Raw genomic sequence first — 15,841 nt, forward strand, 5'->3', positions numbered from 1 at the left:
AGGGGGGCTATATACTACAGGGGGAGAGCACAGAGGGGCTATATACTACTGGGGGGAGCTCACAGGGGGCTATACACTACTGGGGGGAGCTCACAGGGAGCTATATACTACAGGGGGAGAGCACAGGGGGATATATACTACTGGGTGGAGCTCACAGGAGGCTATTTACTACTGGGGGAGCTCACGGGGGGGCTATATACTACTGGGGGGAGCTCACAGGGGGGCTATATACTACTGGAGGTAGCTTACAGGGGGGCTATATACTACAGGGGGGAGCTCACAGGGAGCTATATACTACAGGGGGAGAGCACGGGGGGCTATATACTACTGGGGGGAGCTCACAAGGGGCTATATACTACAAGGGGAGAGCACCGGGGGCTATATACTACTGGGGGAGCAACAGGGGGCTATACACTACTGGGGGAGAGCACACAGGGGGGCTATACACTACTGGGGGAGCAACAGGGGGGGCTATATACTACTGGGGGGAGCAACAGGGGGCTATACACTATTGGGGGAGAGCACACAGGGGGGCTATACACTACCAGGGCAGTCACCCCCTTTGTACCTTATATCAAAGGGCTGGTGAAAGAGAAAATATGCCAGTTTTCCCGCTAATAAGCAGCAATTCTGTATGTAAATAATTGAACGTTTGTGAAACGATGTTCAGCTCGGACTTTCACCTGACTATAGACCCCGGTAAGTGGACCTTCACTAAAAGTTGTTGAGTACCCCTGCTCTATGGGGACACTGGACACTTCTGAGTTCAGCATTTGGAGGTGTTCAGTGACCCCATAGAGACTGGATGGAGCACAAGCCGCGGTGGCAGCGCAGATATGGTGAGCGCTCCATTCATTGCAGGGATGATTGTGTCCCCATTCTTGGGGTCCCCAGTGATCAGCTTGTTATCCCCGATCCTATGGATAAAGGACAACAAGCTGAGATGGGAATACCCCTTTAAGCCGCACACTTCATGTAAATGTCGGTCACCGCTCATTCACCTGATACTTCCCCCAGCTCCACCATATACATCCATGATTATTTCAGTAGGGTCCAGAGAACAAGTGGCTCACACCCTACAGGAAGAATCATGGCCAATATTTGGGGTTTTAGTATTTTTGATGGAAAGAACAGAGCCGCACATTGTGCTGATGTTACCATCAAAAATATTAGAAGAAACTCCAATGGATCCCATAGACACAAATGTGAATTGTTGAAGGGGCAGAAAGCAGACATTTTTTCTAATCCTGTTCTGCCCCTTTAATAATTCCCATATCACTATAGTGTGTGCAAATGAAATAATTTTTGTTCCTTCAGAAAAAAACGAGACGACACACAATATATGGGTATAATTTAAAATTTTATTTCTGAATTTGTTATGTTGTTGTTATGGGATCCCTAAGCTGTTGATCCAAAAGAAGGCGAAAACCTCTGGACACCGGGGTCAATTTGTGTCACAGGGGGAAAATTCCTTCTTGACCCCAAATAGCGGCGATCGGTCCGAGGACCCTGGATCAAAGCTGCTAATGTGTGTAACTAACTGGGGGGCGGATAGTAGTGTGTGGGTGAGGGCCATGTAGTGTAGGGTCAGGTGTCATGCGGTGTAGGGGCGGATGTAATGCGATGTAGGGGCGGGTGTCATGCAGTGTAGGGGCGGGTGTCATGCGGTGTAGTGTAGGGACGGGTGTGAGGTGCTGTAGGGGCGGGTGTCATGTAGTGCAGGGGCGGGTGTTAGGCCGTGTAGTGGCGGGGGTCATGTGGTGTAGGGGCGTCTGTCATGAGGTTTAGTTTAGGGGCAGGTGTCATGTAGTGTAGGGGCGGGTGTCATGTAGTGTATGGGCGGGGGTCATGTAGTGTAGGGGCGGGGGTCATGTGGTGTAGGGTTGGGGGTCATGTAGTGTAGGGGCGGGTGTCATACGTTGCAGGGACCAGTGTCAGGTGCTGTAGTGGTGGGTGTAATGTAATGAAGTGTAGATGCCGGTGCAGGTGTCATACATTACCGGTCTGGATGATGTTGCTCCTCCTTCTCACGTTGTTTCTTCCGCCTGTCGTCTCTTCTCCTTAGCCATGTTGATCTCCTTCATGCTGAATCTCTTCGGAGAGGGACGAATGATGAGGTCTTCATAGAAGCAGGCGCACAGGAGTCTTGCTCGCTGAGATCTTCTGGGCTGGGGCCTCTCCTCGGTCTTGGGCACTGGTCTGTACTTCTTCTGGGCGTCCTCGTTGGTCATCATGAAGCGCTAAAACAAAAACAGTAAAGTCAGTGATAAAAAATTTTATGAAACTTTATAGGAAAAGTATGAAGAGAAGATATTTAGTAACAGGGATCATAGTAGACAGTGTGGTGACTTACGTCCGGCTTGAAGATGGGAGACGGCAGGAACTTCGCAGAGTAGGCCAGAAGCTGGAGGGTCCTCAAATCCGAAGTCTTGGGGTCGACTAAAAAAAAGAAGGAGATAATGGGATCAGTCATAAATATACAACAATATACAGTATACAGGCAATCCCCACAACAAGGCCACATGTGGAAGAGGGGCTCCTGGCCCCCCTGAGACACCAAGTCTCCTGGCCATAAGGGGCTTGTTGTTGCCATCCTGGCACCTAGTACCCAGGGCACATGTCCCACCAGCCTCCCCCTTCCCAGCTACAGCCCTGAAATATCTTACCGGCAGCGATGTCTCCATAAAGCACGGGAAGGCGTTGATAGAAGATCTAAAGAGAAGAGAATACAGTGAATGTAAACTGTCCTATAGCAGGAATAAGGGGGGACATATCATATGTGTAACCTGTGCGGCTATATAGGGGTCCTATGGGCAGGGGGGCGACCATCATCTAAAGAAAACCAGTATTATCCCCCTACATATGGCAGTACATGGTGGTAATGACACCATGGTGCTCAGTAACTGGAGGATTGGGGCCCTGGTGATGATGGGGGTTCCCTATGACTGGTTCCCGCTCTCCTCCCATTAGCAGCTGTACTGGGGCCTCTGGTTTCGGGGTCCCTCCCCCATACTGGGACATCAGGGGCTTAGTAAGAGCCATAAATTCACTGACCGGCAGAAGGGCGCGGGCGCCGGCCATTCTCCAGTACTCCTCCGGTGTGGCATCCATGTCTCGAAGATGTAAGTCCAGGAAATCCATAGTCAAAAATCGCAGTCCAAAAATCGAAATCCGTAAAATCCAAAGCCAAAGGGTCAAAATCCGAAAAAATCCCAAAAAAAATCGCAATCTAAAAATCGCTAAAGATCAGCGGGGGCTGTCTGTCGCAGGAAATCTGTCTTCACTCGGCGAGGAGATCCAACAGACTGAGTTGCCTAGCAACGTGTTGTTGTTGTTGTTTGTTTATTTTCAAATCTAATGATGCTGCTGGGTCATGTGACTGACATGCTGCGGGTTTTTTTTTTCCTTCTTTATTTATACACAATATTATGTACAACACATATTATATCTGTATAGCTAAGGCCCATCTAGGGGATGGACATGGATCCCTTACTACTGTATCTAATAGAAGGGGTCATTTTACAATTTATTTTTAATTAAAATCTTAATTTTCATGCATTATTATAATTATATATATATTAATTTATTTACATACGCAGCCCCCCTCCCCCCCTGTACGTTGGTTGTAACTGGTATTGCAGCTCAGTGATGGACACCTGACTGAGCTCAGTACCAGACACATTACCTTACATTAAGAATATTCCTTGTTGCCCATAACAACCAATCACAGCTCAGCTGTCAAATATTAACGAGTTCTAGCAAATTAAAAGCGGAGCTGTGGTTGGTTGCTATGGGCAACAGAGGAAATTATTACTGTCAGACGGCTGATAACTCTCCCCTATGTAATAGTTACTGGTTTGATGCTCTCTCCATCCCAGTGTATACTGTATATTGGGGTCTATCATAGTATGGAGGAATATAGGTCTATACATACAGGCCAATGGGGGGCAGTACAGGGGGCGCTGCCATATTCACCTTAGGCTGGGCCGTGTAACCCGAAGGACCAGACAAGGCATTGACTTTCCTCCTACACCCCAATAATATTCAGATTGGCTGGGAGGGGGTTGTGGAACTATTGGGAATGAACTACTGTATGGGGCACTATTATGGGATTACCTATGGAAATATTGGGGTAACTGTTGTGTGGGCAACTACTTTATGGGGCAGTATTGGGGAACCAATACCGCATTGGGCAGAAGGGGATATTATTACCATTTTTGATGGGGAGCTTGTAGGTAGGAGGGTAGGGGGTACTATAAACACGCGGTGCTTAAAGTGTCACTGTCGTGAATTTTTTTTTTAGCAGAAATCAATAGTCCAGGCGATTGTAAGAAACTTTGTCATTGGGTTTATTAGCCGAAAAATGCATTTTTATCATGAAAAAGCAGTTTGAAGCTCTCCCCCTGTCTTCATTGTTCTACTATGGAGAGAGCTAAATAAAAGACCAAAACAGGACAACAAAGAGTTAATCTACAAATACCTCACCCTTTATCTCCTCTGACAGTCACCACTGACCTCTCTGACCTCTGATTACAGCTGTCAACCAGCTCCATGCCTGTAACCCTCTGTTATCTGCTTTCTGCTTCTGGCTAACTCCCTCCTCCCCCATCCCTCTCTATAGAACAGACAGAGTACGTCTGATGCAACAAGTCACAATTTCCAGATTTTTTGCAGTGGATGGAAAAATGGAGGGAGGGGGGGACCTGGGAAAAGGCTTTTTTAATGCAGATATTGGCATATTTGGCTAATAAACCCAATTACAAAGTTTCCTAAAATCGCCTTGACTATTGATTTCTGCAAAAAAAGTAAATAAATAAAACAGTGACACTTTAAAGGGAACCAATCAGCCATGCAGCTGATGGCACTGCAGGGGGGTTAGTGAAGCCCAGGTTGCTATGATAGCGGCCTTCAGCTCGTCCACATTGTTGGGTCTGGTGTCTTTCATCTTCCTCTTGACAATACCCTATAAATTCTCTATGGGGTTAAGGTCTGGCGAGTTTGCTGGCCAATCAAGTCCAGTGATGCTGTGGTTAGTAAACCAGGGATTGGTACTTTTGGCAGTGTGGACAGGTGACAAATCCTGCTGGAAGATGAAAATTCCATCTCTAAAAATCTTTTCAGCACAGGGAAGCATGAAGTGCTCTAAAATGTCCTGGTAGACGGCAGCGGTGACTTTGGTGTTGATGAAACACAATGAACCTCCACCAGCAGATGACATGGCTCCCCAAACCATCACTGATTGTGGAAACTTCACACAAGACCTCAAGCTGCTTGGATTGTGCCTCTTCCTCCAGACTCTGGGACCTTAATTTCCAAATGAAATGCAGAATTTACTGTTATCTGAAATCAGCCCCTTGGATCACTGATCAACAGTCCAGTTCTTGTTCTCCTTGGCCCAGATAAGACGCTTCTGGTGTTGTTTTTTGGTCAGGAGTGACACATGGAATACAACACTTGTAGCCCATGTCCTGCAGACGTCTGGATGTGCTTGTGGCTTTTGAAGCGCTGACTCCAGCAGCAGTCCACTCTTTGTGAATCTCTCCCAAATTTTTGAATGGCATTTCCTTTACAATCCTGTTAAGACTGCGGTTCTCCCGGTTGCCGGTTCCTTGTTGCGCCTTTTTTCTACCACACTTTTTCCTTCCACTCAACTTTCTATTAATCTGCTTTGATACAGCACTCTGAGAACAGCCAGCTTCTTTAGCAATGAACTTTTGTGGCTAAAGGCCGTATTCCACCGGACGATTATCGTTAGCATAATCGTTAACAATTAACGATCTCAAACGACCGCTATTGCGAAAGACCTGAAAACGTTCACTCATTTCCATGGAACGATAATCGTTACTTATGATCGTATTTGCGATCGTTTTTTTCTTCGCTATTTATTCGCTATTGCGTTCTCATCTACTGCGAAAACTGGACGACGTCTTATTCAATGCGAACGATTTGCGAACGAGCAACGATAAAAATAGGTCCAGGTCTTATAAAGCGACCAACGATTTCTCGTTCGGTCGTTAATCGTTAACTGCATTTCAACCGAACAATTATCGTTTAGATTCGAACGATTTAACGATAATCTATACGATAATCGTCCGGTGGAATAGAGCCCTTACCCTCCTTGTGGAGTGTGTGTGAATGACTGCCTTCTGGACATCTGCCACTGCAGGTGTTTTGGGATAATTATTCTAATTTTATAAAATACTGACTTTTGGGTTTTTCTTGGCTGTAATCCATAATCATCAACTTTAACAGAAATAAACGCTTGAAAAAGTTCACTCTGTATGTAATTTTGTTGATATTCTAATTTATTGCAAACCGCTGCAGAATCGCAGGCATTTCAGAATTCAGTGGGAAAGTAGTTGTCAAAAGAAAAAGAGGAAATGTATGCATGCATAGTATATGATGAGAACATGATACATACAGGGAAGACACCACCCTAGTTTTCCCAAGAAGCAGTTACTGTAAGGTCCTTTGGGCAGAACCCTGCACCGATCTAGCCGAGTGGTTCTTGTATAAAGGGGTACTCCCTTCATGGAACGATTCCTGGCATTGTTCATGTTATATTATTGTTGGCTGCACATACCCTGTTGATGTGTGACCCCGCAAAAAACGGACAACTACTAACTCACTCATATCACACCTATATGTTCTCTTAGGAGCAGCAGGCAGGACTTAGCCCAGATCGGTGGGCAGCACAGGCAGGACCAGGACTAGGACGCTGCTGACAGTGCGTATCGGGGTGCTGACGAAAATACTCTGTAAAATAAAAATGTGCATAAAAAATGCTCTAAAAAGCAATAAAACTGCTTATAAACTGGAAGCTCATTTTGCATACAAGTGTATTGTTGAGCCTTATCATACACATAAAGGGGTAGTTCTTTTAGATGAACTGGCTCCAGAAAGTGCCAGAGATTTGTAATTTACTCCTATTAAAAAATCTCCAGTCTTCCAGTACTTATCAGCTGCTGTATATCCTGCAGGAAGTAGTATTCTTTCCAGTCTGGAGAGCAGGGGAGGTTTCCAGGAACAGCTCATTCCTTGTCTTTAGTTTGGGTGTGGGTTTGCAGCTCTTTTGAATTAAATAGAGCTATAACTGTAATACCACAAACAACCTAAGGACAGGGGTGGCGCTGTTTTTACATAAAGGTAGCTGTGTTGTTTCTAATCCTGGATAAAAAAGGACAAAAAACTGTGCGTAAAACATACACATGAAATGATTTACTTCTAGAACGTGGGAAAATTCCGAAACCTACTTCTTCTAGCGTTTTTTGTATTGTGAAATATTACACCAGATCTTGGCTAATGGTGGAGCGGGCCGCATTGCAACACTTTATACTTTCCAAAAGGAATCAAAAATACAATGAACACCAGTGACTAATGTAATGCAGTGATGCAGCAGTGAGCGGCCACCATCACCATCAGCCAAGGTGGAGAGCAGGAGTCTGGGCCCCAAATGTGCAGCGAGAACAATATAGAGGCATCTAGGCTGAGGGTCAACCAGAGCAAAGCTAAAGGAAGGGCATGTATAGGGTCTGTAGGTGTAGCCACCAGCAACAAGAATTAAAGGGGTACCCCTGCGAAAATCTTTTTCTTTCAAATCAACTGTTTTCAGAAAGTTATATAGATTTGTAATTTACTTCTATTTAAAAATCTCAAGTTTTCCCATACTTATCAGCTGCTGTATGTCCAGCAGAAGTGGTGTATTATACTCAGTCTGACACAGTGTCCTCTGCTGCCAACTCTGTCCATGTCAAGAACTGTCCAAAACAGGAGAAGATTTCTATGGTGATTTGCTGCTGCTCTTGACAGTTCCTGACATGGACAGAGGTGGCAGCAGAGAGCACTGTGTCAGACTGGAAAGAATACACCACTTCTTGCAGGACATACAGCAGTTGATAAATACTGGAAGACTTGAGACTTTTTAACAGAAACAAATTACAAATCTTTGGGACTTTCTGGCACCGTTGATTTGAAAGAATTTTTTTTCATGAATTACCCCTTTAAGTAGGTACAGCGGCACAATGAAGTGATGTGAGGGCTACAGTGGTACAATCAGTTTCTTTAGTCTCTATTCTCACCTGTTTTATCCCCTCCATGTGCAGTGCTCTCACCCTGGTCCTCCATGCCACCTTTACCTGCCTAGTTAGTGTCTTCAGGGGTCTTGTGCCATCTACTGCTGAGGTCTGTGGTTGACTACATGGTATACGGCACATCATCTTCGCAGAGCAGTAAACACAAGTGGCGGAAAGAAGCAGCACTGGACCCAGCGGAGATAAGGAAGGATTGCTTTTTTGTATTTTTATTAAAGAGAATTCAGAGAATTACAAAAAATTCCAAGAACGTCCGCAGATTGTCAGTGAAAGTATAAAACTATGTGATGTAACGTCGGCCTGGATGAGGCTTCTATGGAGAAAATAGGAACCTGAAACAACTGAACATTCTTCTCCTTAGAAATGTTTGGGCAACAGCGCCACCTTGTGTTATGGTAACCATTAAGCTTCTGTGCCTCATCTGAAAACTGTAACTATCAAGACTGTAGTGACACTGTCAAGTAAATTCAGCCTGTTTGGATTCCATTGGTCTTCTTTTAAAGGGTAACCACATGGCGGTATCAATATTATGTTGCACATTAAATATAGTCAATAATGTCTTTCTATGTTGGGACTTTGACTATCATAGCATGGACAGTTTCTTAGTTTCTTGTGGTCACATGTCTATAGTGAGTAATTTCTATGATACCGAATGTCGTCCTTTTTAGACTATTTCTGACTCTGGTATTTTCTGTTTGTTTTCGCCTTTGTCGTACAGGGTTATTACTGCGCAGTTTACTATTGTTCCATTATTTCTAGCATGTAAGAGATGTGTTTGTAGTGTGGAAACATAACAGGTTCATGTAGGAATGGGACAATGGTTCACGGGGGCAGAAAAAATATTGTCGTATGTAATAAACAGAAGCCGGGACGGGCGTTTTCTAGGAAAATGTAGAAAAAATGTATAGGCCTCCAATGTATAGGACACCATGACAGTGACTCAGTGGTTAGCGCTCTTGACTTACGTTTTCGTTTTTCCCTCCTCCCCTTCTAAGAGCTCTAGCACTCTCAATTTTCTATCTACAAGCCATGTATTTGTTTTTTACAGGAATAGTTGTACTGTGTAATGGCGTCTTTCATTTTACCATAACATCTATGATGGAATCCCAAATATATTATTTATGAAGATATAAATAGGTGAAATCGTAAAAAAGAATGCAATATGGTAACGTTTGGGGGGTTCCTGTGTCTACGTAATGCACTATATGGTAAAAGCGACATGACACTATTACTCTATAGGTCAGTCCGAACACAACCATATGCAGGTTACACAGATTCTCTAATGTTATAGATTTTTTTTATGAAATCCGTTTTTTTTTTAAATTATTTATTAATAGAATGGGCCTATTAACATAGTAACATAGTAACATAGTAAATAAGGTTGAAAGAAGACAAGAGTCCATCAGGTTCAACCTAGGGAAACCCTACTGTGTTGATCCAGGAAGGCGAAAAACCCCACTAGGGAGACAACAACCACCCCACCACAGGGAGAAAACTTCCCCCCCCCGACTCCAATGGCAACCAGAACAATCCCTGGATCAACGTATCACCGGAAATCTAATGCCCATAACTTGTAATATTATATTGTTCAAGAAAAGCATCCAGGCCTCCCTTGAACTTATTTAATGAATCGGCCATGACAACATCATGTGGCAGAGAGTTCCACAGTTTTACCGCTCGTACAGTAAAGAACCCGCGTCGATGCTGATGATGAAATCTTCTTTCCTCTAGACGTAGAGGATGCCCCCTTGTCATGGTTACAGTCCTAGGAGTAAAAAGACCACTACAAAGATCTCTGTACTGTCCATTCATATATTTGTACGTTGTGATCAGATCGCCCCTAAGACGTCTTTTTTCTAGCGTAAATAACCCCAAGCTTGATAACCTGTCCTGGTACTGTAACCCACCCATTCCCTTAATGACCTTTGTTGCCCTCCTCTGCACCCGCTCCAGTCCAGCTGTGTCCTTCTTATATACCGGTGCCCAAAACTGTACACAGTATTCCATGTGTGGTCTGACCAGTGATTTATAAAGAGGCAAAACTATGTTCTCATCTTTAGCATCTATACCTCTTTTGATGCACCCCATTATTTTATTAGCCTTGGCAGCTGCTGCCTGGCACTGATCACTAAAGTTGAGTTTACTGTCCACCAATACCCCCAGGTCCTTTTCGGAAGTAGTTTTACCCAGTGTTTTATTATTTAGCACATAACTGTATTTATTATTCCTATGGCCCAAGTGCATAACCTTACATTTATCCACATTAAACTTCATTTGCCATTTCACCGCCCAAGCCTCTAGCTTCTCCAAATCCCTCTGTAATATGATATTATCCTCCTCTGTACTGATTACTTTACCCAGTTTAGTATCATCTGCAAAAATGGAGATTCTGCTCTGTAGCCCCTCAACAAGATCATTAATAAAAATATTAAAAAGAAGTGGACCCAACACTGACCCCTGTGGTACCCCACTAGTAACTAAAACCCAATCTGAATATGTTCCATCAATGACCACCCTCTGTTTTCTATCACACAACCAGTTACTTACCCATTTGCATACGTTTTCCCCGAGTCCCAGCATCCTCATTTTGTAGACCAACCTTCCATGCCGCACAGTATCAAATGCCTTTGAAAAGTCCAGATACACAACATCCACAGCCTCCCCCAGGTCCAGTCTATAACTTACCTCTTCATAGAAGCCGATCAGATTAGTCTGACAGGACCGATCCCTCATAAATCCATGCTGGTTCTGCGTCATAAGATTATTTTCATTAAGATACTCCAGTATAGCATCTCTTACAATCCCCTCAAATACTTTACCTACTATAGATGTTAGACTTACAGGCCTGTAGTTTCCAGGATCACTCTTTGACCCCTTCTTGAATATTGGTACCACATTAGCTATGCGCCAGTCCTGTAGAACAATCCCTGTCGTAATAGAATCTTTAAATATTAGGAATAACGGTCTGTCTAACACAGTATTTAATTCTTGCAAAACTCTAGGATGGATACCTTCTGGGCCTGGTGACTTATGGATTTTAATGTTTTTAAGGCGTCTCCCCACTTCTTGTTGTGTTAGGCAGGTGAGATTTATGGGAGGATTTATATTATCCCTAGTCATGTCCTCTGTTATGGGATTCTCCTCTGTGAATACAGTAGAGAAGAATGTATTTAGTAGATTGGCCTTTTCCTCTTCCCCCTCCACCATTACACCCAGATTATTTTTGAGGGGACCAACATTTTCAGTTTTAAGTCTTTTGTTGTTTATATAAGTGAAGAACATTTTGGGATTCGTTTTACTTTCTGTGGCTATCCTTCTTTCTGTTGCTATTTATGACGGTTATAACGGTTTTATTTTTTCACCTATGGGGCTGTATGGGGAGTCATTTTTTTCGCCATGATCTCAAGTTTTTATTGTGAAGATCGGACGTTTTGATCACTTTTGATTAATTTTTTTAAATATATAATGTAACAAAAAATTGGTAATCCTGGCGCCTTTTCCCCTCTTTTCGTTTATGCCGTTCCCCATGGTGATTGCTATATTTTAGTAGATCGGACAATTACGCACGCTACAGTATGTAATATGTTTATTTATTTTTATATGTTTTATTTATATAATCGGAAAGGGGGGTGATTTTAACTTTTATTGGGGGAGGGACTTTTAAAAACATTTTTACTTTTTTTTTTTTTACACATTTTAAGTCCCCCTGGGGTACTTCTACCTGCAACCATTAGATTGCAAACACTGTACAATGCTATGCCATAGGCCAAGCATTGATCAGTGCTATAGGCGCTCTGCTGATTGAGCCTGCCTGTGGTAGACTCAAGCAACAGAGCGCTGATCAAACCGCACGGAGGAAGGTAAGAGACCTCCGGCCATCCAGTAAAACGATCTGGAGCTCTATACAGCGGGATCACAATCTCCCTCTTCTTAGCTATAGTGTATCTAAGCCAGTCTTGTCTTATAACAGTATATCTATGGGCCTTATTACACAGCACGTTTATCGTTCAAAAAAATCGTTAAATTGTTTGGATTTGAACAATAATCGTTACGTGTGATAGCAGGCAGCGATTAAACGACCAACGAGAAATAGCTGATCGTTTGATAGAATCTGGACCTATTTTTATCGTTAATCGTTCACAAATCGTTCAAACATAGTTCGGTGTAAGAACGTGTCATTCGCTCGATCCCTAGTCTAACAGCCAGGAAAGGACGAGCGCAAGAATGGGCGCAAGGAACGAACATCGTCCTGTGTAATAGGGTGAACGATTAAGATCGTTCGTCATAGTAGTCGTTTGAGATCGTTAATCCCCAAAAAATCGTCCCGTTTAATACCACCCTAAGGCTATGACATGTGATACATGGGATTCATTCTGTTTAAGGGTACGTTCACACGTACCCGATCCGCAGCGGATTTCACGCTGCGGATCCAGTAGTGTGAAGGTGAATGGGTCCCATACAGGCTGCGTGTATGGGATCCGGCCCCTTTAACCCCCCGCCCGCAGCCCCGGCTCCATTAACCCCCTGCCCGCAGCCCCCAGCCCCGGCCCCGAGCATACATTACCAGCTTGGCACCACGGCTGTGTGACGCTCCCGGTTCTCCTTGCTCCTCTTCAGACAATCAGTGCACGGCAGCACTGATTGGCTGAAGAGGAGTGAGGGGAGCCGGGAGCCTGAATCAAGCCACAGCGCTGAGCAGGTAATGTATGCTCAGGGTCGGGGCTGGGGGCTGCGGGCAGGGGGTTAATGGAGCCGGGGCTGCGGGCGGGGGGTTAAAAGGGCCGGGACTGCGGGTGGTGGGAGGCCGGCAGTGGCAGGGTTAAATTGTCCGGGTCCCATACACGCAGCCTGTATAGGACCCATTCACCTTCACACTACTGGATCCGTAGCAGATTTCGCTGCTAACTCGCAGCGTGAAATCCGCTGCGGATCCGGTACGTGTGAACGTACCCTAAAACTACTCAGTGTAATCCTGTCATTTGAGAATATGGTATATCTAACCCAATCATGCGACAATTGTATCTAAGCCAATCATGTGACAATGGTATCTAAGCCAATCATGCGACAATGGTATCTAAGCCAATCATGTGACAATGGTATCTAAGCCAATCATGTGACAAATCCCCTATGCAGCCTAGTAATATAGGGCACATACTGTAAGCTCAGGCCCCCAGCTCCTCAGGAGAAGGAGGGAAAGTCACTGACTGCAGGAGACTGGGGGAGACTCATCCAGCTGGGATTCCTGTGGGAAACAGAGACCATTCCCCAGCTGTGTGTAGTGTGGGGGTCTATAGCTGTGTGTAGTGTGGGGGGCTATAGCAGTGTTTAGTGTGGTGGTCTATAGCTGTGTGTAGTGTGGTGGTCTATAGCTGTGTGTAGTGGGGGGGTCTATAGCTGTGTGTAGTGTGAGGGGCTATAGCTGTGTGTAGTGTGGGGGTCTATAGCTGTGTGTAGTGTGGGGGGGTCTATAGCTGTGTGTAGTGTGGGGCTATAGCTGTGTGTAGTGGGGGGGTCTATAGCTGTGTGTAGTAGGGGGGTCTATAGCTGTGTGTAGTGGGGGGGGCTATAGCTGTATGTAGTGTGGGGGTCTATAGCTGTGTGTAGTGTGGGGCTATAGCTGTGTGTAGTGTGGGGGTCTATAGCTGTGTGTAGTGGGGGGGTCTATAGCTGTGTGTAGTGTGGGGGGGGCTATAGCTGTATGTAGTGTGGGGGTCTATAGCTGTGTGTAGTGTGGGGCTCTATAGCTGTGTGTAGTGTGAGGGGCTATAGCTGTGTGTAGTGTGGGGGTCTATAGCTGTGTGTAGTGTGTGTGTGGGGGGTCTATAGCTGTGTGTAGTGTGGGGGTCTATAGCTGTGTGTAGTGTGGGGCTATAGCTGTGTGTAGTGGGGGGGTCTATAGCTGTGTGTAGTGGGGGGGTCTATAGCTGTGTGTAGTGGGGGGGGTCTATAGCTGTATGTAGTGTTGGGGTCTATAGCTGTGTGTAGTGTGGGGGTCTATAGCTGTGTGTAGTGTGGGGGCAGTAGCGGTCTTTGGCACCAAGCACCCCAAGCGATCGATTGGGGCCCCCAACGTCCAGAGGGGCCCCCACGCTCAAGACCGCTGGACAGGGGCACTGCTGCAATCTGAACTGTAACTATGAGCACTCGTAATGAGCGCTCATAGTTACATGCAGCAGCAGCACTTACAGGGCGGAAGCCATTGGCTCGCTTCCTGTCGGTCACTCTTGTGGCCACAGAAAGTGTTTTCCCTGCGGTCACAAGTGGCCGCTTTGTCCTTGTGGTGCCGGCGCTCCAGTGACATCACTGGAGCATCGGCGCCAGGACAAGGGGAGTGCGGCCTCTTGTGAAGGGAAAACCCTTCCTGCGGCCAGAAGAGTGAAGAGAAGAGGAGACACCCAGACCCAGGTGAGTATAAGTGTTTGTTTTATTGTGTTATATACTATATGAGAGGGGGAGCACACAGGGGTCTGTTTAACTGGGGGAGTGCACAGGGGGGGGGTCTATATAACTGGGAGGAGCACACAGGGGGGCTATATAACAGGGGGAGCACACAGGGGGGCTATATATAACTGGGGGAGCACACAGGGGGCTATATATAACTGGGGGAGCACACAGGGGGCTATAGACTACTAGGGCTTCACAGAGGGGTCTATATACTACAGGGGGAAGCACACAGAGGGTCTATATACTACTTGGGGCAGCAGAATGGGGTCTATATACAACTAGGGGAGCACACAGGAGGTCTATATCCAAGTGGGGGAGCACACAGGGGGTCTATATACTACTGGGGGAGCAAACAGGGGTCTATATACTACTGGTGGGGCACACAGGGGGTCTATATACTACTGTAGGAACATACAGGGGGTCTATATACTACTGGTGAAGCACACAAGGGTCTGTATACTACTGGGGGCAGCACACAAGGGGTCTAAATACTGCTGGAGGAGCACACAGGGGTCTATATACTACTGGGAGAGCACACAGGGGTCTATATAATACTGTTGGGGCACACAGGGGGTCTATATAGGGGGATTATATACTACTGGAGGAGCACACAGGAGTCTATATCCAAGTGGGGGAGCACACAGGCGGGCTTAATACCACTGAGGGAGCACACAGGGGGCTATATACTAGTGGGAGAGCACACAGGGGGTATATACAACTGGGGGCAGCACACAGTGGGTATATACGACTGGGGGCAGCACACAGGGGGTTTATATACAACTGGGGCAGCACACAGGAGGTCTATATACATCTGGGAGAGCACACGGGGGGGGGCTAAATATAACTGGGGGAACACACAGGAGACTATATACTACTGGGGGAAGCACACAAGGGGTATATACTACTGGGGGCAGGACACAAGGGGTATATACTATAGGGGGGCAGCACACAATGGGTATATACTACTGGGGGCAGCACACAGTGGTCTATTGTTGTGGAGCGCGTGTCGAGGGGGGGGGGGCTCCAGACATAACTTCACTTGGGGCCCCAGAAATATCAAGACCGCCCCTGTGTGGGGGTCTATAGCTGTGTGCAGTGTGGGGGTCTATAGCTGTGTGTAGTGTGGGGGCTATAGCTGTGTGTAGTGTGGAGCTATAGCTGTGTGTAGTGTGAGGGTCTATAGCTGTGTGTAGTGTGGGGTTCTATAGCTGTGTGTAGTGTGGGAGCCTATAGCTCTGTGTAGTGTGGGAGCCTATAGCTGTGTGTAGTGTGGGTCTATAGCTGTGTGTAGTGTGGGGTTCTATAGC

Source organism: Dendropsophus ebraccatus, chromosome 1 (genome assembly GCF_027789765.1).
Source record: "Dendropsophus ebraccatus isolate aDenEbr1 chromosome 1, aDenEbr1.pat, whole genome shotgun sequence".
Taxonomy (NCBI): domain Eukaryota; kingdom Metazoa; phylum Chordata; class Amphibia; order Anura; family Hylidae; genus Dendropsophus; species Dendropsophus ebraccatus.